This window comes from Grampus griseus (genome assembly GCF_964374135.1).
Source record: "Grampus griseus genome assembly, chromosome: 5".
Taxonomy (NCBI): domain Eukaryota; kingdom Metazoa; phylum Chordata; class Mammalia; order Artiodactyla; family Delphinidae; genus Grampus; species Grampus griseus.
The window spans coordinates 80292503-80309812 of NC_138998.1; positions in this window are offsets into that span (position 1 = coordinate 80292503).

Consider the following 17310-nt stretch of genomic DNA (forward strand, 5'->3'; position numbering starts at 1 on the left):
CTACAGTCACTCAGTGACAGAAATTAGCTCATGGCTCCTAACTTCAAGCCTTATGTTCTTTTAGGAATACACATATTGGATTTAACCATACTTCATTAACTGTAATTTTTGTTTGAATTTAATTTTATTTATTTACTTTATACAGCAGGTTCTTACTAGTTATCTATTTTATACATATTAGTCATAACTGTAATTTTTAAAGGTCAAAATTTTTAGAATATCTGAAACTACAATCTAATAACAGAACGTTTGACAGAGAGTAAAATATGTGACTACTTGTATATCAGGCTGGAATTTCTCTAATAAGAACTGGTTCAGCCGTATACCTAGTTAGGGAGTAATTTCAGTCACAAGTGGTGGGCACAAATTAAAGTCTTTATTAGAAATCTGGAAAAGCAATAAACAACCTTGATGGTACATTTATTTGAAGGACACTGAACAGGAAGGTGTGACAAACACATTGAAGCTTGAGAAAGCAGAAATTGTTTAGGGTCCTAGACCCAAAATCCTAGAATGAAATTTTTAAAAATCAAGCCAATGCCTTTGGGAAACATCATGTTTTACTCTTTGGTCTGTGAGCCACAGGAAGATTGACATCTGCTCTAGAAAAAAAGGCAAAGTATATAGTGTTGTATAAATGTGTTAATAGTCTTGTTCAGTAGGCAGTGGGGTGGGTCCCCAAGTCACTAGGTGGTTAGGACTTTGTTATTTGGGAGACTACCAGCCAAAGAAATGGCAGGAAGCAGTAGATTCTGACATCAAAACTGAAAACAGGGGCCAGAGGCTAAAGGATTGAGGGGCCAAACAGTTGTGGCTTCATGATAAAGACCTGAAGAGTCTGACATTTGCCTAATGAAATATTTATGCCCTTGATGGATAGAAGTACTACTTGTTTCTGGATAAACATACATCTGTATGGCGTGTGTCTGTATATTGTATATATATGTGCATTAGAGAGAGAGAGGGGGAGAGAGAGAGAAATATGCTGAGGGTGAGCATGTACGAGAGAAGCTTGCTTTTCTTACATATGTGTATAAATATTATACATGTAGAAAAGAAAACACTGTTCGTTCATTCATTCGATGAACACTTATTATGGACCTAATTGGTACATTTTTGTCTCATTTAATCCTAAAAGAAACAAACGCAAATTAACCGAACTAAGAACCTGGGAGGTATGTATGCTGATATTACGGATCAGAAAAGTTGAGTCTCACAGAGAAGTGAAGGCTACAACTTCACATGCCTGTGAAGGACAGAGCCTTTCTTTCGTAACTCCTTTCCACTGAGTCATGTCCAAAATGGAGTTCCCTGACTCTTCAAAGAGAATAGAATATGTTGTAGTCAAACACAGCATAAACCACTGGGAAGTCATGGGGTGAAAGGAGCATAGCCTGGGGCTAGTTAAAGATGATAATCATGCAGTGCTTTGTTATAAGAGCCTTAGAACAGTCCTGTCCTGTTAAAACTTTGCATCTCAATGGAAAAGGAGAGCTCCTCAAGCAGGGAGAAAATAAGATGCTGCTTCCATTCTTCCAAGAAGTAAGGATCACTCTTAGAATTGCACTTGGTGCAGAGGCACAAACACTACACTGGGGATCAGGGGATTAGGAGACCAGTGTATTCGTACTGGCCATACCAGTCATCAACTGTGTGACCCTGGATGTATCTTTTCATCTCTTTGAGACTTGATGACTTCATCAAGGAGGTTGGACTGAAAGAATTTTAAGGTCCTTCTTAGATTTAAGATGCAGAGTTCAAGAGCAAGAATATATTCTCCTCGTTGAATCTTTTCAAGTCTTAATGAAGCTGATGCTGGAAAGAAGATGCTGGTAATGAGCAGTTATTTTCTGTGGCTACCCCGTACCTGCCCATTTGTATGTAGGTGTGCAGATTGCTACCCGCTCCTAACTACATCTCTGTGTCTCAGTGAGGAGCAGACCACCTCCACAGATGGAGAGGAATATAGTGTAAACTAGCTTTCCCAGCATCCTTTGCAGCTGGGGTATAAGCCTAGGACCAACACTTTGACAATCAAGTGTCCTAGGGCCACTTGGTTATGGTTTTGGATTAGACACTTAAAAGAAGGAAGTGGTACAAGTTCTCTCTGTCTGGGGGTAGTCTTTTTTCCATATCAGAACCAGTTCTAAGGTGTTATTTGGGCATTTTTTTCCCAGGAAATTTTGAAACTCGTTCTCTAGCCCTATCATCCATTCTGTGAGCTGCTGAACTTACTTTTAATAAATCACCAGATCTTGTCCTTCAAGGCCTTCTTTAAGTTTTGTCATTTACTTCTTGTACATCATTTGAACATTTACACCCTTAGAACTTGTATAATCTCACTTTTTTTGACAGGCATATTGCTAATACTTAATTTTATCCTGTTCTTATTGTTATCTAAATAAGCAATTGGACTTTTCATTCTGGAGGACAAGTTTGGGGTTTTTTTTTTCCTATGGTATCTAAGAAGATGCTTTTCATTGATACATTTATGCCTCAAGTGTTAGCACCTCTATCACTTAATGATCTTCAATCAGGGAACTGGAGGCAATAGAAGTGAATTTCCTGAATCTTCTTTCTTTTTTTTTTTTTTTTTTTTTTTTTTTTTTTGTGGTACGGGGGCCTCTCACTGTTGTGGCCCCTCCCGCTGCAGAGCACAGGCTCCGGACGTGCAGGCTCAGCGGCCATGGCTCACGGGCCCAGCCGCTCCGCGGCACGTGGGATCCTCCCGGACCGGGGCACGAACCCGCGTTCCCTGCATCGGCAGGCGGACTCTCAACCACTGCGCCACCAGGGAAGCCCCTGAATCTTCTTTTTGAACTGATGGGTCCCTTTGTCATAATCCTCATTTTCAAAACTGCCCTCAGCTCTTGCTACCACATTTTGCTCTTTTGACCTTTGAATCTCAGTTGTCCCCTATAAAATAGTAAAGATTGGACAATAAAACTAATTATGACCGTACTTGATAGAGAAAAGCCTCATCAGCATATTTTAAACAGAAGCAGATAAGTTGATCATAGAAAAAAGGAATCACGGCAAAATGAAAAAAGTGACTCCAGGGAACCTATTAAAGAAAATATATTTATGTAACTTGACTCATTGAAAAGGGTAGCTGGGTAAAATGTTTCAAATTGATATATAAACATTTAAATGCTAAAATGAAATAAAATAAATCTACTACCCTACACAATGGGGCAGAGATACTCACAGAGGAAATAAAATGTCTACAATGCAACAGCCAATGGATTGGGGTTCAGTCTCTCCACAAACTGGAAGAATAGGGTGAAAGATGTGCTGTGCATTTCCACACTACCTTTCCCTGATAAATTTCTGCCCATCATCAGAATTCTTAGACCACGCCATGAAGAAACTGCTTCTGATCCTGAGTTATAGCAGGCGACTCTAAGGCACATAGAGATTGTTATCTGACTAAATTCATGTCCGAGTGGATCCAAGATTTCCTGACCCTAAGGTCTCCTATGTGTCCACGAGGATTATCTGCCTTTCTCAGGTGGGTATCTAGAGACAATGTATTGTGTAGCCATGATCCCTACCCTGGAGGAGTTAGCAACTTAATGTGAAAGGCAGGACCAACATACAAAAATCTCTCTATTATTCACACCAGGGAGAGACAGCTAAACTGGCACATGTAGAAGAAACCATAGGTCTACCTCGACATCTGTCTCTATGTGTATTTTTGTTAACACACTCATACTCATAGGATTAGTCTGGAATGTTTTCAAAACCAAAATGAACTTTGAACATAATTTTAGAAGCCAGTGAGAGATACGGTGGGACCAGAACCAAATTCTCTTTCAGAAATGGGGGAGCAAAATACTGTTCAGCTAAGCATTTCATCCTGTAGTATTTTATCTTCCTGGATCTCCATCCCTGCTGTGCTGGATTTGAGGGGGTGAGGAAGCTCGCTCACACTCCTGATTTCTGATTATGCCCTTAAGTCTACTGAGGTGCTTCATTCTGAATCCCCTGTTCCTAACACCCTTCCACCTCCATGTTTTTTGTGTGTACCTGAACGTGATGATTTATTAATTTAGGTAGGTGAGAAGACTAGGTCCTTCTGTGCACCAACCTACAGAGCTTTAGTGCTTGCATTCTAAGGAGGTCTGCAGTGAAACTCCAATTTATTGAAGCATGTCCACTGATAGATGATGCACTTTGTTTTAAAATGTGGTTTTCATGGACATTTTTCAAGCCCTGAAGACAACCTAAGAGCATCCACTGAGACGTAGCAGCCAACTTGCTTTACTCCGTTTTGATATGGGGTCGGGTTTCAAGTGAACTCCAGACAGTAATACTGGGATGCAACAGCATTTTATTGCCAAATGGATTGTTTGGGATGGTTCATGATGCTGTACAGGAGCTAAAGGAGAAAAGGAAATGGATTGTGTCATCCATGAGAGACAGTGGGTCAATACACACCCACAGAGAGAGGTGCCCCAGTCCTCCCATTCTAACCCCAATTCCTCTTCTCCTCCCTCTCCTCTACACATGCATCTACCAAAGGAGTAATTTTTCTCCACAAACGTGGCAGACCTAAAGAACTTGAAAAAGAGTCTGTGCCTGTGTACACCAGATCAAGTGGTAGTTCCGCCAACCCCTGCAAGTATTGAGACTTTGTGACTGAGGAGTGTTGTAAAGCCATCAGCTGTATGAAGGGTGGGCCAGAAGTGCTGTACAGGCTATGGAGCATTGTGGAAAATGAAGGAGGGAGAGGAAATGAGACTTTCCTGTTTTCTAGTGTCAGCATTTTCCCAAAAAGAACCCAAGATACAAATAAAATGACTCATGCCTTTTAAATCAATGTTAGGATTTTGATGAGAGGCATGTGGATGTCGAGGCATTCTTGTCTCAAAATGCAATTCAGAATGAGGATAGTTACGTGCACATTTTGTCAGCCAGGGGCAGAGAGCCGGAGTGAAAAGCAGAGTTAGGGGAAAAGTGCGAGATAGCTAATCTTTCCTGCATTATCTCAGAATCATCTCGGATTTCGTGGGTATATGATGACTCACTTTCTGCCACAGTGCCAAAGGGTAGCTTTGAGAAACATGAATGATGAGATTGTTCATAAAGGTAAGAACCGTGGCACAGATCTTGGCAGAGGTATAAGGGAAACAGTATAAAGTTAATTGAGAGAAGAGCAAAGCCATCCTAGGAATCCTCAGGTGTGCTGCTATCAAAGCAATGAGTTGAAAAATACATTTTAAAAAGCAGATGCAGATGACTCTGTCCACAGGAACTGAAAGTAGAATCAAGATGTACTTATGTTCTATCAAAAATCAACAAATCATAGTATCTTTGGAGATAGGAACTTTGTCTGTCTTGTTAACTTTAAATCAGAGCATTCCCTTGTGTCAGTTCAGGTCATCCTAGAAGCAGAGATATCAAGACAGGATTTAAAGTGCAAGAGATTTAGGTGGGAAAGGTCTGCGTGGATAAAAGGGGGGAAAGGAGGAGTAGGCAGGGAGTACTTTCAGTCTGCAGTGCCAAAAGGAGACATGGGAGGAAAGATTTTGTAGGAAGAGCTCTAGACTGCAGAGAAATCTTGGCCAGGATGATGGAAACCCAGAAGTCTCCTGTTAGAGAAACCCAATAGTAATGGGCCAGAATCAGTACTGCTGCTCTGCTCATGCATCAGCTGGGAAGAGCCTAGGAGAAAGGTGGTCTTGGCAAGAATGAGGTGGTTGATTCACAGGGGTAGCAGCCAAGGCTGTCTGTCAACTCTGCTCTCTAAAAAGGAAACTTCTCCAGAAGGACATCTAAGTGACGTACTTGTGGCTCCCAAATTAGTGCTCATTTCACTTTGACGTAATCAGTTAAAACATTTAAAGCGAATGTCTGAAGATAAGTCCTTCTGCAGACACACTTCCTGTTCTCTGCCACCTTTCAGTGTCATCCATTCCTTTTAAAGGCTGCTATCAGTTATGGGGTTTCACTTATAAACAGATATTTACGGTAGAAGGGTTGTGATTTAACACCAAGACTGGAACCTACCTTTGTGCTGGCCCTGGAGAGTAGGAAGGGGTCCCATGTCCCCCTCTCTTTTCTAAGACCTTGGTTCACAAGTTTTGCCACATTTCCACATGTATCTTAAAAGAAAGTAGTTCTTTTTTGTGCTTATAAGTATACTCAAGTATTCTTTATATTGTCAAATAATATCCCAGCTCATTTACTTTTTCTATGCTTTTGTCATATTTTACCCCTTACATGTTGGAGCTATCCTGGATCAGCCTTTGACCCTCTTCTATCGTCTGTCTGGTTATGTGCTAATATATCTGAAATTTGTATCTCTAACCAGGAAGTCTTTGCTAAACTTCTAGACCTTTATATCCAGTTGCCACCTGAACAATTCCATTTGAATAGCTCACAGGAAGCTCAAATTCAGAATGGCCAAAACTGAATTCATCAGTTCATACCCAAAACCTTCACTTCAAATAAAAAATCAAGCCTAGTTTCTCTATGTCCTAAATATCTCTGTTCCATTTTCTTTGTTCTATTCCTCCTGATTCTGACTTGGTTTAGTCCCTTGTATTTCCCACCAGGGTTATCCTAATAGGATAATCAGGATAATATCCTAATGGGCCTCTTACTTTTCTCCCTGATGTGAGCAGTGTTCATCTCTAATCCATCCTGTACGTAGTCATCAAAGGAGCTTTTTTAAATAAAGTACGTTTATGTCATCCCCTAGCTTAAAATCATGCAAAGGCCCAGGATAAATTCTTATTCCTTAATGTGACACACAGGGCCCTGCCTCCTCTGTCACAGCTCCTGCCACCCCTCCAGATGCACTGTGCACCCATACTTACGGAAATGCTTTCAGTTCTCTACCTGATGGTGCTTGGATGCCTCTATTCTTGGTAAGCTCCCCATCAGAGTTGTGTTATGCCTCAATACATCTTACACATGCCCTTTAGAAATTAAATTACTCATAATTTGAGATCACTTCCCCAGATCATGACAGGGATAGCTATTTAATAAGGCCATTCCAAGAAATATCAACTTGGAATAGGAAGTTGGTGGCCAACTATATGAGCCTGATCAATCAAGACTTAGAGTCAAATATGTTAAAAAATCATAAAGTATTACTATTAGCCAGGCCCAGTGCTAAGTGATTCTATGTATAACATCTAGTCCACATAACAAACATGTTAGCATATATTAAGGTAAGAGAATCTTACTATCAAAATAGAATGGAAAACCCTTCAGTTAGCCAGGAATAACTGAGATTTTGCCCTCCTGTCCTCCATTCATCACCAAGGATTTGACCTAATAGTTACCTAAATGGCCGAATGGTTTGTATCTCAAGATATCTCATGTAGATCTTCCTTTTGTTACTTGCTTTATTCTGGTTCAGTGATTCTAAACCTTAAAAGTGCTAAAATTATTATACAGAGTGATATAAATTAAAAAAAAGTATGCTACATTTCATGGGAAACTTTTGGGGTTTCCATGGGTAATTTTTACTGCAAGCAAATTTTCCTTACATTTTTTGACACTAAAGGGATCTTAGATTTGTCTCTATTGGATTTTCTCTGCTGGGAACTCTATACCGTTCATGCTTGTTCCTCTACTGTGCCCAAATAACTTCTATTCAAATAGCACCCTTCTTGGAAAGTCTTACTTGACTATTCTTCCCCCTTCTCCCGCCAGCCAAAATGTATTAACTGCCCCGCCCCACCTTCTGCTGCAGTCCTATGGCTGTCTGTCAGTCTATCTCATTGTAATCCTTGGTTTTCTTACTTTTCCCCAAATGGGCTGTGAATTCTTTGAGGGTTGAGATCATTAGTCTAGACTATTCTCTGACATGTAGAATGATGGCTGGCGTCTGGTAGTTCTTAATTAAAGGTTTGTTGAGTGAAAACTAAATAAAAATCAATTTAAGAAGAATATTGTTTGGTGATAGTGAGGAATGAAGAAATCAATTGAAACAGAACAATAATCTCCCTTAGAGTAAGCTCCATAGGTAACATAGGTTATCTAAGTGGCAGAGTTGAGTAATGCTGGCAGCAAATTATCACGCTTTGCATTTTGCCTTGTAGTCACCTAGGAAATTATTTACCAGTAGGAAGTAGAAAAGATAGAAAAGTTTTCCTTTTTGAACAGAATATCACTTCACTGGGCACCCTCTCCTTTTCTCATTTAATAAAGATTGTATGTAGTTGAGGAAAATATCAAAGAAAAATAAGGGAGTTTGACATAAAGTAAAAGTTATTAAGGCTCAAGGTTACCCACTAAGATCTGAAGTAAAGTGCATAAAAGGGACACAAACATAGTGTGAGCATGAAAAACTTATTTGTACAATGAAAGGAGGGGTCATACAGTTTTGTTAATTCATTGTCAGTGTTAGTTTACGTAAACACCACTGAATTTGTAAATCGAAACAAATTTGGAGGTAGTTTAGAACAAATTCGAGTAGGGAGTATTTTCTTGAACTCAAAGAAGCGATACCCCAGAAAACAAATTGCCCTTCAGCTATAACAGTATTTAATTATGATATAAGATATTGTTAATCAAAACAGATGTTTTTCTATGTATTAGATAAGGTTTATTAGTTGTTTTAAGACTTTGAGGTGTTTAGGCCTAACCCTCTACCAGGAACAAAGACTTGAGGTGAAAACTATCCTTTTAATGAAAGGATGCACAGAACCTGTGCAGATGAAAGGAGATTGGAACTGGGGATGTGACCTTTGGGTGTCCAGGAGAAAGTCACATGCTATCATTTGGCTAGTTGTAGAGTCTTCCCTTAGCCCTCCAGGCATGGGGGAAGGCAAGAGGAGGGATAGCAAGCCCCTCTGGCCTCCAAAATAATAATTTCCTGTGGTCCTACCCCAGTTCTCTCCCCTCCTCCCTTCAAGAATTTTTGCTATACCTAGAGGTGAAAAGATCTGACCCTAAGAAAAGTCACTCATTCCTTAGGGACTCTGATGGTCCAGGAAATTAGACAGAAGGACCTGAGGCTAAGAGAGCAGTAAGTGGTTTTTGTTTATTTGTTTGTTTAGTTCTTTTATTTGGGTTTGTTTAAAGCAATTTAATGAAGATATTCATTCTCACTCTGCTTCTCTCCTCTCTATGGTCTCTTTTTTTCACTGTCTGTTAACTTTTCCTTATTGTTTAATAAACAACCTTAATCTGATGAGCAGAGAATGATTATTGAGAATGTGCAGAAGGGAAAGGGTGAGGGATATATAGAAGGTTATATATTTCTCTCTTAAAACTGAACATCATTCATCTTCTTAACCCTCAGTGAATAAAAGAAGCCCTTCACAGTGGGCCCAGAGAGGTCCCTTCTCCACGTTAACTTAAATACTTTCATTTGGGTGTGAGATGTCTGATAATTACTATGTGTTTGTCTGATAGGAACTGCACCTGGTCACTTCTGTGTTTCTCAATCCTGGTTATATATTAGAATCATTTGGGGAGCTTTTAAAAATTGTGACTTCCAGGCCACTCCAAAGATGAATTAAATCAGAAACTCTAGGTATAGGACTGAGGTATCAGATTTTGTCAATGTCTCAAGTGATTCCAAGTCCAGGTGGAGAGCCATTGTTTACGATCAAGGTTTAGGTTCTTCTCAACAAACAGACATAAAATACCCTGAGGCAGGAATCACATAACTATATTCCTTGCCTTATTAAGAGCATAAATATCAGAAAAAAAATCAATCTGTATTTTAAACACTTAGCATTCTATAGGTATGAACATGAAGACATGGTACATAAATACCAGCATGATACTAAACTGATTGAGGAACAAGGACTAGTAAAAGTGTCTTTTAACAAAAGGTTTGAAATATTTGTATCCAGATGATGAATATAGTGTGGGCTAAGACATGGACCAATAGTTTGTTTCCAGTTTGGATTAACTCTAACCTATCCATGAACATAGGACTCAAAAGTCTCATGCTAATGATAGATTCATAGTCTGTTAACCTGAGCTTTTTCATTTACATATTTCACAAACATATTTATGTCCTGTGGATTTATCACTGATGAAACAAAGTTTTATTTATCTTTGTTATTTTATTTAATACAGCTTTTATTATCAGGCTGCCCACAGTGTAAGGCATTGTTTCTCAAAGTCTGGTCAGAATAACCTGGGAAGCTGTAGATACATAGATTCCCTGTAACTCTACGGATACTGATTAAAATTTGGGGTAGAAGCCAGGAATCTTTATATTAATGGACTCTCATGGAGTCAGTGGGAAGATTCATAATGTTAAAGATTCAGAAATAATGTTGGTGTTCATCTAGTCAGTACTTCTCAAACTATCTAAGGTGAAGAATCCATGTTCTTTTTCTTTTCTTTTTAATTTACAGCACATAAAGGACTAAGTAAAATCTAATAAAAATGAACTTCTAAGGAAAAAAGCCATGAAGGAAAAATAGAAGATGCAATCCCTAATTTTTTTTAATTAGATTCAACAGATAAAAAAAAAAAAGAAAAAAATTCCATCAAATTGATATAAAAGTTTTTAAATACCTGCTTTGAATTTTTGTACTTATTTTATCTTAGACTGGTAAATATTGGGTTGGCCAAAAAGTTCCTTCGGTTTTTAAGTAAAAATAAAAGATACGTTTTTCATTTTCACCAAGAACTTTATTGAACAGCGTATTCTCCCTTTTCTTCCACTATCTTCTGCCATTTTTCAGGCAACTTCATAATTCCATCTTCCCCAAACTTTTTATCTTTTCGAGTGAAGAATTGTTCCAGGTGCCTTTTACAGTCTTCCAGGGAATTGAAATTTCTTCTATTAAGAGAATTTTGTAAAGACCAAAATAAATGGAAAGCCAAAGGTGCAATGTCTGGTGAATACGGCGGATGAATCAGAACTTCCCAGCCAAGCTGTAACAGTTTTTGCCTGGTCATCAAAGAAACATGCGGTCTTACGTCATCCTGATGGAAGATTATGCGTTTTCTGTTGACTAATTCTGGACGCTTTTCGTCAAGTGCTACTTTCATTTGGTCTAACTGGGAGCACTACTTGTTGGAATTAATTGTTTTGTTTTCCGGAAGGAGCTCATAATAGAGGACTCCCTTCCAATCCCACCATATACACAACATCACCTTCTTTGGATGAAGACTGGCCTTTGGTGTGGTTGGTGGTGGTTCATTTTGCTTGCCCCATAATCTCTTACATTCCACATAATTGTACAGTATCCACTTTTCATCGCCTGTCACAATTTGTTTTAAAAACGTAACATTTTCATTATGTTTAAGTGGAGAATCGCATGCGGAAATTCAGTCAAGAAGGTTTTCTTCGCTTAACTTATAAGGAACCCAAACATCAAAGCGGTTCATATAACCAAGCTGGTGCAAATGATTTTCAACGCTTGATTTGGATATTTTGAGTATGTCGGCTACCTCCCACATGGTATAACGTTGATTGTTCTCAATTAATGTCTCAATTTGATCGCTATCAACTTCAACTGGTCTACCTGACCATGGAGCATTGTCCAGCGAAAAATCTCCAGCACGAAACTTCATTAAACCACTTTTGACAGGTTTGACCAGTCATAGTACCTTCTCCGTACATTGCACAAATCTTCTTTTGCATTTCTGTTGTTTTTACCTTTCTTGAAATAATAAAGCATAATATGCCAAAAATGTTCTTTTCTTCCATCTTCAATATTAAAATGACTACACAAAAATTCACCAATTTTGATGTCTTTTTTTAAATGCACACTGATATGACAGCTGTCACATACAATCTAAGAAAATTGTTTCAAATGAAGTTAAAGCCAACTAAGTGCTACTAGAGCCATCTTACGGGGAAAAAAACGAACGAACCTTTTGGCCAACTCAATAATTTGCAGGCTAGCACTAGTGTACAAACGAAACATTGAGTAGCAATGTTTCCCATTTTTGTTCAGAATAACATTAATTCTGTATGATACTAATAAGATAGAAACCAAAGGAAAGGAGTCCATTGTCAATCAAGTTTGGGAAATAGTGGGAGAAATAAAGTTCCCTTATGATGAAACATCTTGCAGTATCCACTACACCAATGTGTTTGTGAATGCAAGAGAAGGAAATAGCATGCAGCTTTTCCAGCAGTTTTTCTACCATGGATTTCTTTTCAAGGGCACTGATGAACAACTCTAGGAAACCAGTTTTTAGTTGAATATAATTAAGGAAATACTGACTTAGGTAAGTTTCTTCATTTTATCCTTGAGGAAACAGAAACCTAGAGATGTCAAGAGATTTGTTTATAGTCAAGCAACTATTTCATTTATTAGTTAACTAATAGTTAATTAAACACTTAATGAATGTTTACCATGTGTCAGATAGTCTACCAAGTGCTTTGTCTTCTAAGATGACAGAATCATTTGTAGACATGAAATGACTAACCATCCACCTAGGGAAACCTTGGTTCTAATTTTTCTGCAGACACGTGTATCACTAATATTTCTGCGCTCTTTATTTTGTATGTTTCCATTACTCTTTCTAAGGTTTCCCCTGCTATTTATAACTAAGGGTATTTTTCATGGATGATGTTTACCTAATCTTGGCCAACTTTGTTAAAATTGAGTAGTCATGCAATCTGGTAAAAAAAAGTTAGTGTAGGGAATTTGTGTCTTCATTCAGAGAATATTTGCATACCAGTTACTATGGGTCAGATAATGTTCCCAGCATTTTGCATATGTTAACTGATTTAAGCCTATATCAAAGGTTTGAGATCAGTATTTTTATATGATTTTAGAGATAAAGAAACTGAGGCATAGAAGTATAAAGTGACTTGTCCAGGGTCACAGACCTTATGTAGACCAAGAAGTCAAACCTAAGCAGACTGGTTCCAGAGTCCATGTGATTCCAAGTAGAAAGGTACACCTACTTTATGAGAGTGCCTGTAATGCTGGGTTGAGGTAACAGAAAATTACCCAAGTGAATGAGAATTATTCTAAGGAATTCAGGGTGGTTATTGAAACTGATATTAAATGTTTAGAGGAATGATTTTTTTCCACTGTCGTTCATTTTGGTGAGAGACTGTTTTCCTCAGGAGATATGATAGGGGGCTTTTCAAACACAGTCAATAAAAGTTGTATGGATATTATCTTCGAGGAGCATGATCCTGAAAGACTGTCCTAACCAGAGTTCCTAATTGTGTTCTAGGAGTTGAGCCAACTGTAGGTATCCTATTATAAAATAATGGTTGTATTACGTACGTGTGTAGGGACGCTTAAGTCTAACAAACAGAATGAACAATTTTAAAGCTTTTCTCCTGTGATTTTTTCGCCTTTTGTATTCCATGCACCATGAAAAGTACAACATTGACTAAAATGTGTTCTCTGACCCCACTTAAATCAGTCTACTGAGAGAAGAGACTTGAAAACACATAATTAACAAACAAGTGTGCTGCATGTTACTATTTATCTGCACTACAGTTTATCATGAGGCAGAATGTGACAGCATAGTTCTCAAAATAATAATCTTTTGTTATGTTTCTCCAAGAACACCATGACTTCTAGGTTTGAGCATCACTAGGTTTGGTCCTCACACTTTTAGGAGGTCTTCCAATATGCTCCCACACTACTGTATGCATATCCCTATAAGAATACTTAAATGACATAAGGAAACAAACATTAATTATATTTGTTTCTCTTTCTTAAAATTGTGAGCTCCTTGAAAGAGGGAACTGTGTCTCCTTCACCACCGTTTTCCCTCCATGTGACACAGAACCTGGCACTGGGTAGGTTGGTCCTCAATAAATATTTCTTGATTGACTGACTAAATTACAGTATTCGTTCGTTCAGTGTGTGCCGATTTCCCTTCATTTTGCTACAGTCCTAGCATTGCATGCTACCTCTGGGAAGGTGACCTGTGAAAGCAAAATGTTAACATTTTGTGGCAGGTAATTTTTACCTTAATAGCCAGGATTTAGGTACGGACTTCTTGCTAGAAAGGTCACTTCTCTGTTCCTGTTAAGTTTACAGTTGACATCTTGGAAAATTTCTCTAGAGCATAAAGAGGCCTGACAAAAATATTTATTGTGGCTCTGTTTATAATAGGGAATTGTTAGGATAGCCAAATAAACTGTATTATATCCAAAGTATGAAATACTATGCAACAGTTAGGAAGAACAAGGTATATCTAAGTCTAATAAATTGCTATCCTACTATTGAAGAAACAAAAGCAAGCAGCTAAAAGATACTTTCAGTACGTCTCTTAAGACATATCTTAAGAAAATTGTATTTTCTGTTGGTTCACTTATGACAGAGGCATGTAAATGTGTAGGAAATAGTCTTTGAGGACTCATACCCAACTGAAATCAGTGGCTACATTAGAAAGGGAGAGGGAACGAGGAATAAACCCTACTCATTTGTTCATCATTCATCCATTCTTTCACTTCAGTCATCCTTTCATCTATTCATACATTTCTTCATTCCAACAAAACTTTTTGAGTAAATTTAACATATATGCATAAGGTAACATGCTGAGTTCCCCAGGGATAGAGAATGTATAGACACAGTCCTTTCTTGGCCTTTATCCTAACATAGCTTATAATTGAGCAGGTAGGATTGGACAAGTACACCAGTATATCAATAATACGAGAGAGAATATAGGAGAGATGGAGGGAGAGAGGGAGAGAGAAAGAGAGACATACACGCATACTAAGGCTTTTCAAGGTATGGCTTCTAAATTGAGATCTGAAAAAGGAGTAGAAATTGTAGCCAAATTCTGGGCATGGAATGGGAAAAAATTCCAGGCAGAGGAAATTTTATGTGCAAACAAGTAGAACAAAGAGCTTAAATACTGTGGGAGTAGAAGTAGCTTAGTACTTCTAGAGTGTAAATATTAAACTGTGGTGATGTGGAATCTAGAAAAATGGTACAGATGAACCTATTTTCAAAGCAGAAATAGAGACACAGACATAGAGAACAAACATATGGACACCAAGGGGCTGGTGGGGAAACGGGGGGTGGGATGAATTGGGAGGCTCGGATTGACCATATATACACTACCATGTATAAGATAGATAACTAGTGAGAACCTGCTGTATAGCACAGGAGGCTCTACTTAATGCTCTGTGGTGACCTAAATGGAAAGGAAATCCAAAAAAGAGGGGATATATGTATACATTAACTGATTGACTTTGCTGTACAGCAGAAACTAACACAACATTGGAAAGCAACTATACCCCAATTAAAAAATATATATTAAACTGTGGTGTGAAATGAGAGACATACAGACTTTTACTAATGTGTAGTCTTTATTTTTTATTTTATTTTATTTTATTTTTTGCGGTACGCAGGCCTCTCACTGTTGTGGCCTCTCCCGTTGCGGAGCACAGGCTCCGGACGCGCAGGCTCAGTGGCCACGGCTCACGGGCCCAGCCGCCCACGGCACGTGGGATCTTCCCGGACCAGGGCACGAACCCGTGTCTCCTGCATCGGCAGGCGGACTCTCAACCACTGCGCTACCAGTGAAGCCCCTGTAGTCTTTATTTTAACGCTGTAATTTTGATGGCATCAACCAAAAATTTGTTTCCCTTTTATAGTAACTCACCCATAATTAATGTTATAAGTACCTGATCATCATTTAGTCAACATTTAACAGATACTTATTGAGTCATGACCTAGTGCAGTATGATGTCTTGGGTGTTAAATTCAGATTTCACACAAGGGGGAAAATATTCCTAAATAAGTAGCATTTTTATTCCTTAATACAATTTGGAATGGAGAGATAGCAAGAAAAAGAAGATAGTGCAGATGTGAAAGCAGGGGCCGGATTCAACAAGTCTTTTCCATGAAGAAAATTTAAAATTTTATAGTGGTTTGCAAGACGTATGTTCATGATATTTCAGAAGAAGGATTATTACTAGGGAAAAAAGAACTACCACTAGTTTTATAAACCAAGAATTTTAAATAAGAATATGTTTTGCAATGGAATTTTTTCAATACCCTGTTAATTCCATCACTTTGTGTGACAATCCAAATCATAGGTATCAAATTATTCAAGTAATTTAAAATATATACTTTGTTATATCTATTTCTCTTCTTCCTCTCCTCTCTCTCATCCCTTAAGAATATCTCATTATGTTACATCTTTTTTTTTTTTTTTTTTTTTTGCGGTACGCGGGCCTCTCACTGTTGTGGCTTCTCCCGTTGCGGAGCACAGGCTCCGGACGCGCAGGCTCAGCGGCCGTGGCTCACGGGTCCAGCCGCTCCGCGGCATGTGGGATCTTCCCGGACCGAGGCACGAACCCACGTCCCCTGCATCGGCAGGCGGACTCTCAACCACTGCGCCACCAGGGAAGCCCTATGTTACATCTTAATGATTCTTTAATTTACATTTGGCCAAATAAAATATGAAACAACACTATCACAATAGCCACTTCAGTAATCAAGATGATAATATAATAATGGAATGTTAAAATATTGTCTCATTTAAAATAAATGTAATTTAAAATATCATATCTCTAATTCAGACTGTTTCCAGACAGCCCACTGGACATCTATTTAGAAAGCATGTGGAATATCTCAGTGAAGTGTCACCATGGAGAATATTAGAAAAGGAAAACAAAATTTAAGAGCAGCAGGGGAAAAAGTTTAATGGATTTGAGTTTGAGTTTGTTGAGCAGTGTATTTGGAGTGACCTAGAACATACCTATAAATATCAAGAAGGAATTCATTCAGTCATTTCACAAATATTTATTAAGTGCTTACTTGGTACCTGGCACCATTCTAGATGCTTGTGATTCATCATTGACTAATTCAGTAGCAGCTACAAGTTCCTTTTGGATTTGTGAAATTATTGTCAATACACATTCCCCAGACAACTTCTTTTTAAAATTTTCTTGACATTGAGGGCAAACCTGGGATTGTGAGCTCAGTGGAACACATGCCATCTGACTGATTGACAGTTATGATTTATACTTATTATTTCATATCCTGAAAGCTTAAATGCATTAACTTTTAACTGTAATTCTGCTGATTGTACTTCAAATTCTTCTTGGTTTAGGCTAAATATTTTGTTTTATTCATTAGCTAATTTTTTAAAATTTGTATTTCTAACATTGCATTGATGAAAGTTTTATTCTCAACAGAGATAACTTAGTTTCTCTTTTCCATTTCCATTTATTTTACTAAAATTGAAAACAAAAATGAATGAGGATTAGATTTTAATCCAATCCTAAACTCTTATCCCAATGAAAGACTACAGTATCTTTCTACGACTTCATGAGAGATTTGAGCACAGATTTAAGGTCTGACTTGCTATCACCCCTTCCCTCCCTCATGGCAATTTCATTGGCGATATCATTTCTCTTCAAACTTCACATGATAGAGAAAGAAA